Below are 13,969 nucleotides of genomic sequence, written 5' to 3' on the forward strand. Positions count from 1 at the left end.
CACCTTTGTCCTACAATGTGATTATAAGACGACCTACCCTCAATCATTGGAAGGCAGCCACTTCCACTTACTGCTTGAAAGTGAAATTCCCAACAAAACAAGGGGTTGGTGAGATAAGAGGAGACCGGGTGCTGGCGAGGGAGTGTTATTAGGCAGTTCTGGCCTCGAAGGAGAACCACACATGGATAATCGAAGACAAGACACAAGAAATCATTGAGAAGCTGGAAACGATAGAGTTGGTCAAAGGAGATCCTACAAAGACGACTCAAATAGGGACGAGCCTAAATCCCCAGACAAAGAAAGAGATTGTCGGCTTCTTGAAAGATAATCTGGACTTTTTCGCATGGAGCCACGAAGATATGCCAGGCATACCACCTAGCATCATTCAACATTGTTTAAAAGTAGACCCCGAGAAGAAACTCGTCTAGCAAAAGAGGAGAGTTTTTGCCCCAGAACGAAATAAAGCTGTCATGGATGAAGTAAACAAACTGCTCGCTGCTAACTTCATCAGGGAAGTCTATTATCCCGAGTGGTTGGCCAACGTCGTCATGGTCAAAAAAGCGAACGAGAAGTGGAGAATGTGTGTTGACTTCACTGATCTAAACAACGCCTGCTCGAAGGACAGCTTTCCCTTACCCAGAATTGACCAGTTGGTAGACTCGACTGCCGGATACAAGCTTCTTACCTTCATGGACGCATTTTCTGGGTATAACCAGATACAAATGGTCAAGGAAGATCAAGAAAAGACGGCTATCATCACCAACCAAGGACTCTATTGCTACAGGGTCATGCCTTTTGGCTTGAAGAACGCAGGGGCCATGTACCAAAGATTAATAAATTGGATGTTCAACAACCAGATTGGGAGAAACGTAGAGGTGTATGTTGATGATATGCTCGTCAAAAGCAAAGAAGAAGAGGACCACCTAGGCGATCTTAAGGAGACGTTCAATACACCCAGATAGTACATCATGAAGTTAAACCCGTCCAAATGTGCCTTTAGGGTCTCCTCAGGGAAATTCCTCGGGTTCATGGTTTTGCAAAGAGGAATCGAAGCAAACCTGAAAAAGTAAGAGCTATCCTCGAGATGTCCTCACCAAGGACGGTCAAAGAAGTACAATCACTCACAGGAAGAGTTGCAGTCCTCAATAGGTTCGTCTCGAAGGCAACAGACAAATGCCTTCCTTTCTTTAAGACCCTAAAGCGAGCTTTCGTCTGGACTGAAGAATGCGAGACAACATTTCAAGAATTGAAGCGCTACTTAAGCAATCCCCTACTCCTAAGTTCGTCCAAAGAAGGCGAAGACTTATTCCTCTACTTGGCGGTATCCATAACTGCGGTTAGTGTAGCTTTAACTAGAGAAGAGCACAAGATACAACTTCCTATATACTATATCAGCCAGGCCTTTCAAGGAGCTGAAGCTCGATATTCGCGCATAGAGAAGATCACTTTTGCCCTAATAGTGGCCTCAAGAAAACTCTGTCCTTACTTTCAGGCTAATCCAATCATAGTAATGACGGACCAACCTATCAAGAAAGCAATGAATAAACCTGAGGCCGCCAAATGAATGGTGCAATGGGCCATTGAGCTCAATCAATTTGATATAGAATACTGCCCACGGACGGCCATAAAAGCTCAGGCATTGGCAGACTTCATAGTGGAATTCACCGCCCCCGAGCATGCAGAAGACCAGGAAGAACTTTGGACGATCCATACAGACAGATCGTCCACCCAGAAAAGAGGCGGAGCGGGTGTTGTTATTACCTCCCCTAAAGAGGACATTCTAAAATATGGGGTCCAGCTTAAATTCCCTGTAACCAATAACGAAGCAGAGTACGTGGCAATATTGACGGGGTTAAGAATAGCTTGGGCACTTGGGGCTAAAAATATTGTGCTAAGGAGCAACTCACAACTCGTCATAGGGCAAGTCAGGAGAGATTTCGAAGCAAAGGAGACAAGAATGCAGAAATACTTCAAATTAACGAACCAGTTGATAAGCAACTTTGATCACGCAGAGTTCATTCAGATCCCACGAGATCAAAATGCTGAAGTCAACGAAGTAGCATAGAGTGCATCAGTAGATGATTAGGCAGAGATAAGTGACTGGAGGCTAGAAGAACAAAACTCCCCTAGCATCAAAGAATTTCAAACCTTCTCCGTGCATACCTGATCCGAATGGACAAGTCCAATTCTGTCCTACCTTAAGGACGGACGGTTACCACCGAACCCTGAAGAAGCCAAGAAGGTCCAAAAATGAGCCGCTCGGTTCACGATACTGAATGACGAGCTCTACAAAAGAGGCTTCTCCCAGCCCTACTTAAGGTGCATAGAACATATCTGACTTCTTCCTCTTTTATGCACCTTAAGTAGGGCTAGGAGAAGCCTCTTTTGTAGAGCTCATCATTTAGTACCGTGAACCGAGCGGCTCGATTCTGGACCTTCTTGGCTTCTTCAGGGTTCGGTTGTAATTGTCCGTCCTTAAGGTAGGACAGAATTGGACTCATCCATCCAGATCGGGTATGCACGGAGGAGTTTGTGGCAATCACATTGGGGCACTCCCTCGTCAGGAAGATCACGAGGGTAGGCTACTTTTGGCCCACAATGCAACAAGATGCAGCGGATTTCGTCAAGAGGTGTAATAGTTGCCAAAGGTATGGGAATGTCCAACGAGTCTCGAGAGAAAAGATGACTACTATTTCCTCACCCTGGCCATTTGCACAGTGGGGGATCAACATCATGGGCCCCCTACCATAAGGAAAGAGATAGATGAGGTTTCTACTCGTCGCAATTGACTACTTCATGAAATGGGTCAAAGCAGAAACACTAGCAACGATCACAGAGGCAAATGTACAAAATTTTGTGTGGAAAAATATTGTTTATAGGTTTGAGATACCAAGGATGATCATCTCAAACAATGGTCGTCAGTTCGACAGTCACGGATTCTGGTCGTTTTGCTAAAGCTTGGGCATAAAAAACAAGTACTCGTCCCCAGCACATCCTCAGGCCAATGGACAGATGGAAGTAACGAACCGAACCTTACTCAAGATCATCAAGTCCCAATTAGTGGGGGCAAAGGGAGCATGGCCCGAGGAATTACCAAGCGTCCTATGGGCCTACAAGACTACTGCACGAACACCAATAGGAGAGACGCCCTTCAACCTAATGTACGGCACAGAAGTAGTCATCCCAGTCGAAGTGGGACTCATTAGCCTCAGGAGGGAGTTCTTTGACGAACAAAGCAACGACGATCAATTAAAGCTAAACCTGGATTGTCTGGACAAAGTCAGAGACCAAGCCTCCCAGAGAATGGCCAAGTACTAGCAAAAGATGGCCGAATACTACAATCAGAGGGTAAAACTGAAAAGGTTCAACATTGGGGATCTTGTCCTTCAAAAAGTAACTCCTGCAACAAAAGACCCAGCACAAGGTAAACTAGGACCAACATGGGAAGGACTCTACAAAGTCATCCACTATTCACGACAGGGAAGCTACCACCTGGAGGACCTGGAGGGAAACAAACTACCTTGTTTGTGGAATGTTGAGCATCTAAAGAGGTATTACGAAAAGGAACCATAGCCTAATTGTAAGCAGTCAGCGTGATTTCATGCTTTTTAATACAAGTCATGTATTTGAATAAATGATTATTAAGCATTTCATACGTATTATTCAGCAATTCATGTGTTTTAGTTATCTCTCTCTCAAAAAAAAAATCACCGTCCAGATCCAAAATAAAAGGACGATAAGATTCCTTAAGTAGATGTACCTCGTCCAAACTAAAAAGACGATAAGATTCCTTAAATGGATGTACATTGTCCATGTTAGAAAGATGATAAGATTCCTTAAATGGATGTACATCGTCCAAACTAAAAAGACAATAAGATTCCTTAAATGGATGTACATCGTTCAAATTAAAATGATGATAAGATTCCTTAAATGGATGTACATTGTCCATGTTAGGAGAACGATAAGATTCCTTAAGTGGATGTACATCGTTCACATTAAAAAGACGGATAGATTCCTTAAACGGAAGTACATCGTCCAAGTCTAAAAAGATGACAAGATTCCTGAAGCGGATAAACCTCATCCAAGAATACTTCAATAAAAACTCACTAAGTCCCCAAGTGGATGAAGAGAATACTTTAGAATTCACTGAGTCCCCAGATGGACGAAGAGAATCCTTCCACAAAAATTATCTAAGTCCCTAAAACGAGCAGGGAAAATACCAGCAAAAGAACGAATATGAAGATAAAATGCTTAGATATATCATGTATATAAAAAGATGAAAATTTTTCAAAAGAACTAAAACATATAGGGCCTAAAAAGATTGTTTGTCCAAAAGCCCCAAAACATACAGGGCAATCAAAAAAAAGAAAAAGAAAAAAAAGAAAAAGAGAGAGAGAGAATGTCATTGAAGGGGCAACGAGGTCAAGCTGGAGGAGCATCATCACCACCCTTATCCACCTCAGGGGGATCCTCACCAGTGGTGACAGAAGCTTGAGTAGCCTGGGCCGCCTCGTTTGCCTCCATCTCTTTGTCCACAGCTTCAAAGTCCAGGTCTTCCAGATCAACGCTCAGATTGTGCTTCACCAGGTACCTCCTCAACAATTCAAAGCCTTTGAAATACCACTAGAACAAAATGGTGTTGTACTCATCGGTTGTCTGGAAGGCAAGGACGGCCTTAGCAACCACGACTTTCATCCTCTGGCCAACGGATGCAAGAAGCTCGTCCCTCTGCTTTACCAATAACTTCTCGGCATCAAGTTGCTCAGTCAAAACCTTGACTTGCACCTTGGAGGTATTGTGGGCATCCATGGCAACAATCAATTCCTTCAGCAATCTCGAAGCCTTGGCCTTCAATGCCTCCGCTTTTGAAGTGGCCATAACGGCCTTCTCTTCGTTCGCTAGATATTAAGTAGTAAGATGCATCGTTTCTCCCAAAACCTAGCAATAAAAAGTGTTGTCAAAACTTGTGTCAGCAAAAGCTGCCAAACACTTTGTGGGAGGGCACGCAAGAAATGATTACTTGTACAAGCTTATGAACGTGCTGGCTCACCATTTCATGGGAGGGCATGTAAGAAATCTCCTTCACTTCCTCAAGAGTTAGGAGCTCGTTCGCCCGAGCCATGGCTACTCCAGCATCAACCTAGACACTAGAGCCCACCTTCTCTTTTCCCTTGTCCCCTGTCTTCCGTCTCTTGGGGGCAGGGACCACCTTGATAGAAATGGCTGGAGAAGCAACCCGTCCTTCGTCCAAGGCAGGGGTGGACAAACCCCTCTTAGCCATCTCTTTCTCCTTCTCCTTCTCTTTATCAATTATCCTTAACGTTTTCTAGCCGATGCTGGAAAGGGGCTCATTTTTCTTCTCTTTAATTTTTGCGTACATATCCTTGTTAAACTTGGTCATCATCTCTACACCAAAAAGAGAAGAAAATTAAAGAGTTAAAATAAGGAAAAAGAAAAGGACGGTTAGGCATATCAAGGCAACTCACTTTTTCTCTCTTCCTAATCAATTGCTTGAAGAACGTAAAGTGAAGGCTTCGGCCCCAGACAATGATGAGCCAATGTGCGTGGGTCAACCAACTTGTCAAAATCGTCGATCGTGCTTACGTACTTAATCGCTTCCTAAATTCTCTCTTCAAACCGGCTCTTAAGTTCAAGTCACTTCTTCACTATAGAATAAGAAAAATTACACAAAATCAGAAGGACGATCAAAACAACCAAAATACTAAAAAAAAAGGGACATAAAAGGCAAACGCACCAAGATGAGGGGTCTCCCACCGGTGTAGCAACCTAGGGACATTCCCCTAAAAGTCATCGAACAAAGTCTCCCAACCATCACCTAACACGAAAAAATATCTGGACTTCCAGTAACGGAAGGACGAAGGAAGGTCGATGACGAGACGAGATTTCCTATCCCAGGGTACAAGTTCGTAATACCCAAATTCCTTGGACTCTTTTAGATGATAAAGATGGATGAACTCATTGAGAGTGATCATGTCCCCATTCGCTATGGTCGTCCAATCACCATACAGCTTATGACGATCCTCCAAGAATTCGGCATAAGCTACCCTAGGGCGATATTTAGGTGATTTAGGAGCTCCATAATAAATGGATGAATGGTAAACCTTAGGCCGCACAAGAACACAGCCTCATAAAAGCAAACCTCACCCTGGGCAAAGGCACAAGCCTTTTTGCCCTTCCGGGGAAGACGAGCCCTAGTCTCATCAGGAAACTGGAACCTGTCCCTAAACTTGTTAAAGACGTTTGCCTTCAAGGCACACTTTTCCTTGAAGGCATGAAAAGAACGAGGTTTGGTAGAAGTAGAAGGAAGAATAGACAAAGGGGCGAAGGAAGGCACAGAGGTAGCTGTGTCAGTAACAGCCCCGTCCGCTGCCATTCAAGAAGACGAACCCCTCTCCTAACCACTCGATCTCACCTCAGATCCCATTTTTTCCCCTCCTAAGAACCCCATAAACAGATTTGAACCAAGACAAAGACTGTTGCAACAACGGATACAAGTCACCCAACGCCAAATCAAGGCCACTACCACCTACAATGAAATCCCCAATTTATGGGTACGGGTCCCTAGAAGAATCTAACAGTCCCCCCAAGCGAGCAAAAAGAAAGGCGATGGAGGGAGAAGTATGCCTAAATTCAACGTAATCCACCATTAAGGAAAAATATGCAACTCCAGAAAAAGAAAATAGGAGTACAAAAGAGAAGAATACAATAAAGCCGAAAAGGAAAAAAGCGTAAAAAAGGGGAACGTAACTGGAAATAAGGAAGAAAACCGGAAAGGCTAGGAGCAAAATGCGTAGCTGCAACAATGAGCTTAGAGAAATCGGACACAGAGAAAAAGTGAAGAAAGAGGTTAAGAACCGGAAAAATCAAACGCAAAAGGGAAAGTAAAGAGATGAAAAACGAAAGGCAAAGAGTTAAAAAGGTTTGTCTTGTAAAATGCGGGAAAATTGAAAAGGCACTCACCGGAAACAAGACTTGCTCACCGATCAAAAAAGGACACGTGGCCACGATGCATGCCACACCGCCATGAGACAATAAATGCGGAGAACGGAACCCTAAGTGTCAAAAAAAAAATTCTCATATTCCCAAGACTGTCCAAATTAAGGATGACCTTGGAATAGGGGGGCAAGACTAGACTATCGTCCACCTAGTAAGAAGGATGGACGAGGACGACCCTGAGAATAGCCCAGCCCTGGGGAAACTACCTGGCCAAGACTAGACTATCGTCCATCAATCACGACGAAGCGTTACAAGGATAATAATGAACTTCCATACCGTTGGAAATATATCTACCCATTTGACACCCCGCATGGACGTTACAAATTTGGCAATAATATCACCATTAAGGCAAAACCAACGGCTAGAAGGATGAAGAAAACGCCTATATATATCCACTGACAAGACCCGATAGGGAGGTACATAAAATTTTCTAACACATTACTTTCTGAATACTTCTTTTCACCTCTAGCTATTATAACTTTGGCATCGGAGGCCCTGTGGCAGGCGCCATACCCGTGACCACGCTCTCTCTTTTCACAATTTGTATTGTCGCAGGATCAGGATTAGCTGTGGACGACTCCCCTCTGGACGAACATTTCTACAGATGACCTGAGCATCATCATGTAGGATGAAGAGGTTGCTCATTGGGATAGTGTCAATCGTTAAGCAGAGATGCCATCCCTATTAGTCTTCTTTGGAAGAGCTTCGTTTGGAAGAGTCTCTCCTCTAGAAGAGCTAGCATTTGTTGGACAAGGTCATTACCATGGTCATCCATGTGGTTGGACAACTCACTTTGAATGGTGATGATGGAAGGCTAACTTGGTAGACATGTTGGGCAAGTTTATTGTAGTCTAGTAGGAAATTCATTTGAGAAGTAAAAATATCATCCTTATCAGAAAGCAAAATTAACTCAAAAGATATTAATAGAAATCAATATAAATAAATACGCAATTATATAATTATGATCATCTTACAAAATGCAATATAAATGTAAAATATAATTTATTTCTCATTCCCATGTTAACTTACTAAGTTGCCTCGAGATATTTTGAAACTGTTTCATGATTTATTCATTACCAGAAGTTTCAAATAAAATTTTCACATTTTATGCAACCAAGCAATCTTTAATCATCTATTGATCTACTGTTCAATTGGGTAATTGATTTCTAAAAATGGTCATTGATGAAAAGGCACCTTTAGCAGTAGTTGTTGCAATCGATTGCTTTTAAAAAATTTATATATAATTCAACTTTCTTTTTATGTTCTTCTAAGTATTTAAAAGTTGAGATTATAGCAAAAATCCAGAGTTTAAAACTGTGCAAAAGTGTATAGGTCAAAGGAAAAAAAAGATTAGTGAAGGGAAGAAGCTTTAAGGATTTAGTGTGTGTGTATATATATATATATATATATATTATATTATGGGATCAGCTATTTTGAGTTGAAGTGTATAGTGAGAAAGTTGAATATTTTTTGAGCTTAAAAAATATTTTAATAGGGGAAAATCAAATTTCTTGAGTGACTTGACTCAATTTTATGGATCTTTAGGAATCGAAAAACCAAAACTTGAATAGGTGACTTACAAATTTGAAGTTGTACTTATCTCTTGGAATAGGGGAAAATCTAATCTAAAATTCCAGGTAAAGGGGGCCAAACTAATATGAACTCCTATTATAAAGGAGTTATTAGGAGGTCATGACTTTTAGGAGGAGGACTACTCTAGAAGGAGTAAAAAATTTCTCCCCCCACCCCACGTTTAAGGTGGGTTCATTCCTGTCGTGAGAGGAGGGAGAATTCCTCCTATAAGAGTAAAATTTATCTCGCACCTCCCCTAGTATAAGCTTACAAATCAATAAAAAAAACTCAACAAAAACAACTTGCATAAAAAAAAATAAATAAATCAAAAAAGAAGGAGAAGAAAGAGAGGAGAAAAAACCTTATTCCTATGAGAAGACAAATGACCATTCTTTTTCGTCGTATGACAGCTTCAAGATAGGAGCATTAGCATTCTTTTAGTTATTATTTCTAGTTTTTCTCCACTAAGTTAGATTTTCCACATTATGACCCATATGTAGTCCACTAAAGTACCTCATTTCTTACACAATTTTTTTTTTAAAGTAAAAAAAGACCATATCTTAAGAAAAGACAAGTGACCATTATTTCTCGTCATATGTCAGCTTGAAGATAGGAACATAAGTATTCTTTTAATGATTATTTTTTAGTTTTTCTTGATAAAATTAAATTTTCCACTTTGTGAGTCATGTATGGTCCACTCAAGTGCCTCATTTCTTATGAATCAAGAAAAAAAGTGAGGTTTCTCAACAAAAAAAAAAAAGACAGAAAAAAAGTGGGGGTGGGGTTGTGAAGAAAACCTTAATCCTAAAAGAAGACAAGTGGCCAATCTTTCTCGTAATACATGCTAGTTTGTAGATAGGAACGTAAGCATTTCTTTCAGTGATTATTTATAGTTTTTCTCAAATAAGTTAGATTTTCCACATTATGACGCATATATAGTCCACTTATGACTTAACTACCACCTACCACCGTACTTTCCAATTCTTTTTGACTTATTTGTTATTTCTATCATTTCACATGGATTTATTTATGATAGTATGATAATTTTTTAGTTATCCCAAATGTTTAAATTTTTTGGTAGGTGGAGTAATGTTATGGTAGCGTTTGGATCTGACGTTTCCATCAGTGTCTGCGTTTTGCATTTTCCTCTTTTTTTTTTTTTTTTTTTTTCTTTTTTTTTGGTTGCACGCTTTTCAGACTTTCTCTCGATAGAGTGTACTGTTGAGCACTGTTTACGCCCTGTTGAGTACTGTTCACAGGACCCACAACTACTTCATTGGAAAAAAAATATATTAAAAATGGGTCACACGGTACTATTTACATATTTAAAAATTATTTTGTTACAGCATTTTCAGTTTTCAGTTTTCAGTTTTCAGCAAAATAAGCTGTATCCAAATATAGGAAAAATATAGCGTTTTACTTGTGCAATCCATAATCTTGAGGGTAGAATATAGGTAAAATACTTTAGGTGTAGCACATTACATTTATTAATTAAAATCAAATATGTGATTGTGTTTGATCAACAAAACACAAATAATGTCATAATTTCAGAAAACAATTAAATTCAATACAATTATATGTTTGAATTTAATTCAAGAATCTAATCTGCATACATGTGTTATTGAATCTAAATTCTTCTTATTTTGCTAATAAGTACTCTATGTCTAAGGATGCAAATGAGGTTATAAGGGTAGGAAAACTGCACAAAGTATGAGACAAGGCAAGTCGGGGTGAGATTTAATGGAGGAATTCTGCTGTCTTTAATGAGGTGGTTTCAACATTGACAAGATACGAATGAGAGAAAAAAAAAATGATGGATGGTGGTGAATAACAAAAGAGACAAATGTCATGGGATATGATGGTAGTAATAAAATGTGTGTGTATACATGGACATGGTTGATATGTCATTTTTTACTAATCTTATTTTTGGTATTCCTTAATTTCCTCTGTATTTTTTTGGTTCACTTAATTTGAATAAACAAACTCTTTCTCATCGGTACATTAGTCTTCTTTGTGCATATGTGCATGTGTGTTTTCAATGCCTTTCCTAAGATAAGAAGATAAGAAGTTTGCACTTTTAGCCTTTTAGGATGTGTGTGAGAATGTTAGGGGTCATTTGGTAATGTTGTTCGGTAATGTTGTTCTAGTAACATTGTTTGTATTTTTGAAAATATATGTGGGTGAAAAAGTTTGTAGAAATACGTGTAATGTTGTTTAAATACTGAAAACTGTTGCTCAAAACATCCTACCAAACAGCCCTTTAATTACCTGCATGCACATACATGCCGCACCAGCAACATCATCCTTAGAATCCTTGGTATATATACTGGGTCTAGTTCGATAATTAGCATTCACAGAATAGAAATCGGAGACCGCCATCAATATGTAGCTCTCTTCCATCTCCCCCATTGTGGAGTTCAAATCAAGAATTTCGCCCACTCGAATCACATCATTTGCCATTGACTGTTTATCACCCCAAGGCTGAGTAAGAGAAGGATGATGAAAGAGAAGAGGTGCTTAAGTTTTGCCATTGTCATAGAAGCATTCACTTTGCCAAATGTAGGTTTAGGGGTAATAGAATAGGTAAATATGTGTGTGGAATTGCTTGTTATTATAGCTTGAGTAATTGGTGAGTTATCAAAGTCCAAGAGTAAATATAATTAGTAGAAGAAGTAGGACAAATAGAGAAGCAATAATTGTGTAAGGTTGAATTTAATTAACCATGTGTTGGCTTTATTCCGTGACAAATTTGCTTGTAATACAGCACTTAGAAACCCTGTATTTAGGTGGGAATCATGTAAGGGTAGTGTGTGAGAGAGTGTGAAGAAATGCTCAAGACTGTGCAGTGAAGCAGGGACTCGCGACTGGATCTCGCGGGAGGTTCGCGGCTTGCAAACCGCCAAAAGTTGCAAACGCGCAGAGCGTGCAGGGGAGTTGAACAGTCATGCTAGCTGGAGCACTACAGGACAAAAATTCAGACTGGCCACTCAGTTAGCTCGCAGCTTGAACTCGCGACTCAGTCAAGTCGCGAGGTCAAGTCGCCAACCAACCCTGTTTTGGAAAAATTGACTCTTTGCATTCCATTCTCACACCAGTATAAATACCCCTCATTCCCACAAAATATGTGTGGCTATTCAGAAAGAAAAACCCTAAGAGAGGTTTCTTCAAAACACCCACCCAATTAGAGAGAGCTACTCATTCTTAGAGAGAAATCTTTGTAGTCTCTTCTCATTCCCTCTCTCATTGTTATACCTATTGAGAGGAGATTTCTATCCAAACACTACCCACACCTATTTAGAGTGTTGAGTGTTTTTGAAGTTTTGGGAAGTATTGGAAGATGCCAAGGATGGCGGATGCTATGGATTATAGCGGAATCCGGTAAGCTAGAAAAGAAAAAGGTTCGGCGCAACCTCATTGGAGCAAGAAGCTTGGAGGGCTTAGGTACATTGGGTAGATTAGGCTTGGAGGGTCTATTACTGTTCATGTATCCCAACTACATTTTCTAGTGGATTATTGACCGCTTGGAGGGCGGCGGAGAGGTTTTACGCCGAGGGCTTCGGTTTCCTCTTCGATAACACATCGTGTGTTGTCCTTATGTTTGCATCTCTCTTCCCTTAATCTTTGTATTTTATTTTCTGCTGTGGATGTGATTTTAATTGGCTTAGATTGTTTACCAATTCTGTTTATAGCTTGTGTTCATTTTCCATACACTTGTTGTTTGTCATAAAGCTTGAATCGGTTGTTTTGTTATTGGGGGTCTAAACGTTTAAGGGTGTTTCACACATTATTTGAACTTTCAAATTGCTATGCTTAGGGTTGGAGAAAGCATGTATGGGATCTTGTTTTGGCTATCCCCTATATATAGACTCATTCTCCTGTTCCACAAAAACCAACAGGATTGATTTTTTATTAGCTTTCGGAAATTTTAGAATCTGAAAATATTTTTACATGAAAAGAGATTGTCAAAGTTTATAAATAGGCGTATGAAAAATGAAAATAACGGTACATAATTTGATTTAATTAATATTTTATTTTTCAATGAATTCTAAAACTTTTTTTAATATAAATTTTATATTTTTATTTATTTAAGGATTTATTACATCTGAATAGGATGAGATCGTAAAGTCACTATGCTTTATATCTTATCCAAGAAAATAATTGCTCTAAATCTAGGATGACAATGAGGTAGAATAGGAAAAACCTGCAAAGAGCAGGACATATAAGTCAAGACAAGACTGGGTAGAAGCATTTTGTCATTTCCAATGAGATGGTTTGGACATTGTGAGAAAAAACATGAGAGAAAAAAGGTCATAGGTGGAGTGAATAATGAGAGAAACAAAAGGATAATGGTATTTTGAAAGAATGATAATAAAATATGTTTTAAAAAATAATATATATACACACACTAGAATAGAACGAAACAAACAAAGTGACAAAGAATTGGTGAGGGCTCTAGGATTTTTTTCTAGAATGGTCATTAGAAAACATAATTGATATAAATCTAATAAAGAGATAACTTGATTATATCAATGTCACAGAATAAGGAAAAAAAAAAAAAAGCCATGAAGTCTTACAATTTTCTTCTACTAACTAAGATAAATAGAAAAAAAGAAACTGATAAAAAATTGAGATGAGAGTAATAAAATGAGAGAGTCTAAAATGATAAGAGAGATATGTTAATGAACTCCCACCATCCACAACCCTCGTCCATGCTTACGAATATGTTAAAATTTTTTTTTAAAAAGGTGGGAAAAAAACCTTTTTCCTAAAAGATGACAAATGACCATTCTCTTTCTACAAAGCAGCTTTAAGATAGGAACAAAAGCATTCTTTTAGTGATTATTTATAGTTTTTCAAGATAGATTTTTCACTTTATGATAAATTGTCCACTCAAGTACCTCCTTTCTCACTAATCATGGAAAAAAATAGGAGAGGGAAAATAAACATTATTGCTTAAAAAACACCTCTCGATCTATCGAGCTATGCAGATCTAGAATTCTCAGATCAGATTTTCAGCCTATGATGACTTGGATTACTAGGGTTTCGTTCACTAAACTCTTAGAGGGTGTAAAAGCTTTATTTTAAAGTCATCAAAGATACAGAGACTCAAATTAGAAAACTCATATTCTTTTAGAGAAGCTTACACCTTAGGGTTTTGTAATCAAGTGCTTCTAGATCTTTAGCGTGCTTTGAAGTGAAAAACTTTGCATTCAACAACAAACATCAGTTGTTAGGAAGTCAGATACTAACTGGGATCTATGTATATAGGAAGAAGTCTCTACAAGATTAAGTCCAATGGGGTATTGGAGTGAAGGTTCAACTGTAGGTTAGTATTTTGGAATATTCCAGGATAGTAGTAAGATTTCTTATACTTGTAACC

This window comes from Quercus robur, chromosome 2 (assembly GCF_932294415.1).
Source record: "Quercus robur chromosome 2, dhQueRobu3.1, whole genome shotgun sequence".
Classification (NCBI taxonomy): domain Eukaryota; kingdom Viridiplantae; phylum Streptophyta; class Magnoliopsida; order Fagales; family Fagaceae; genus Quercus; species Quercus robur.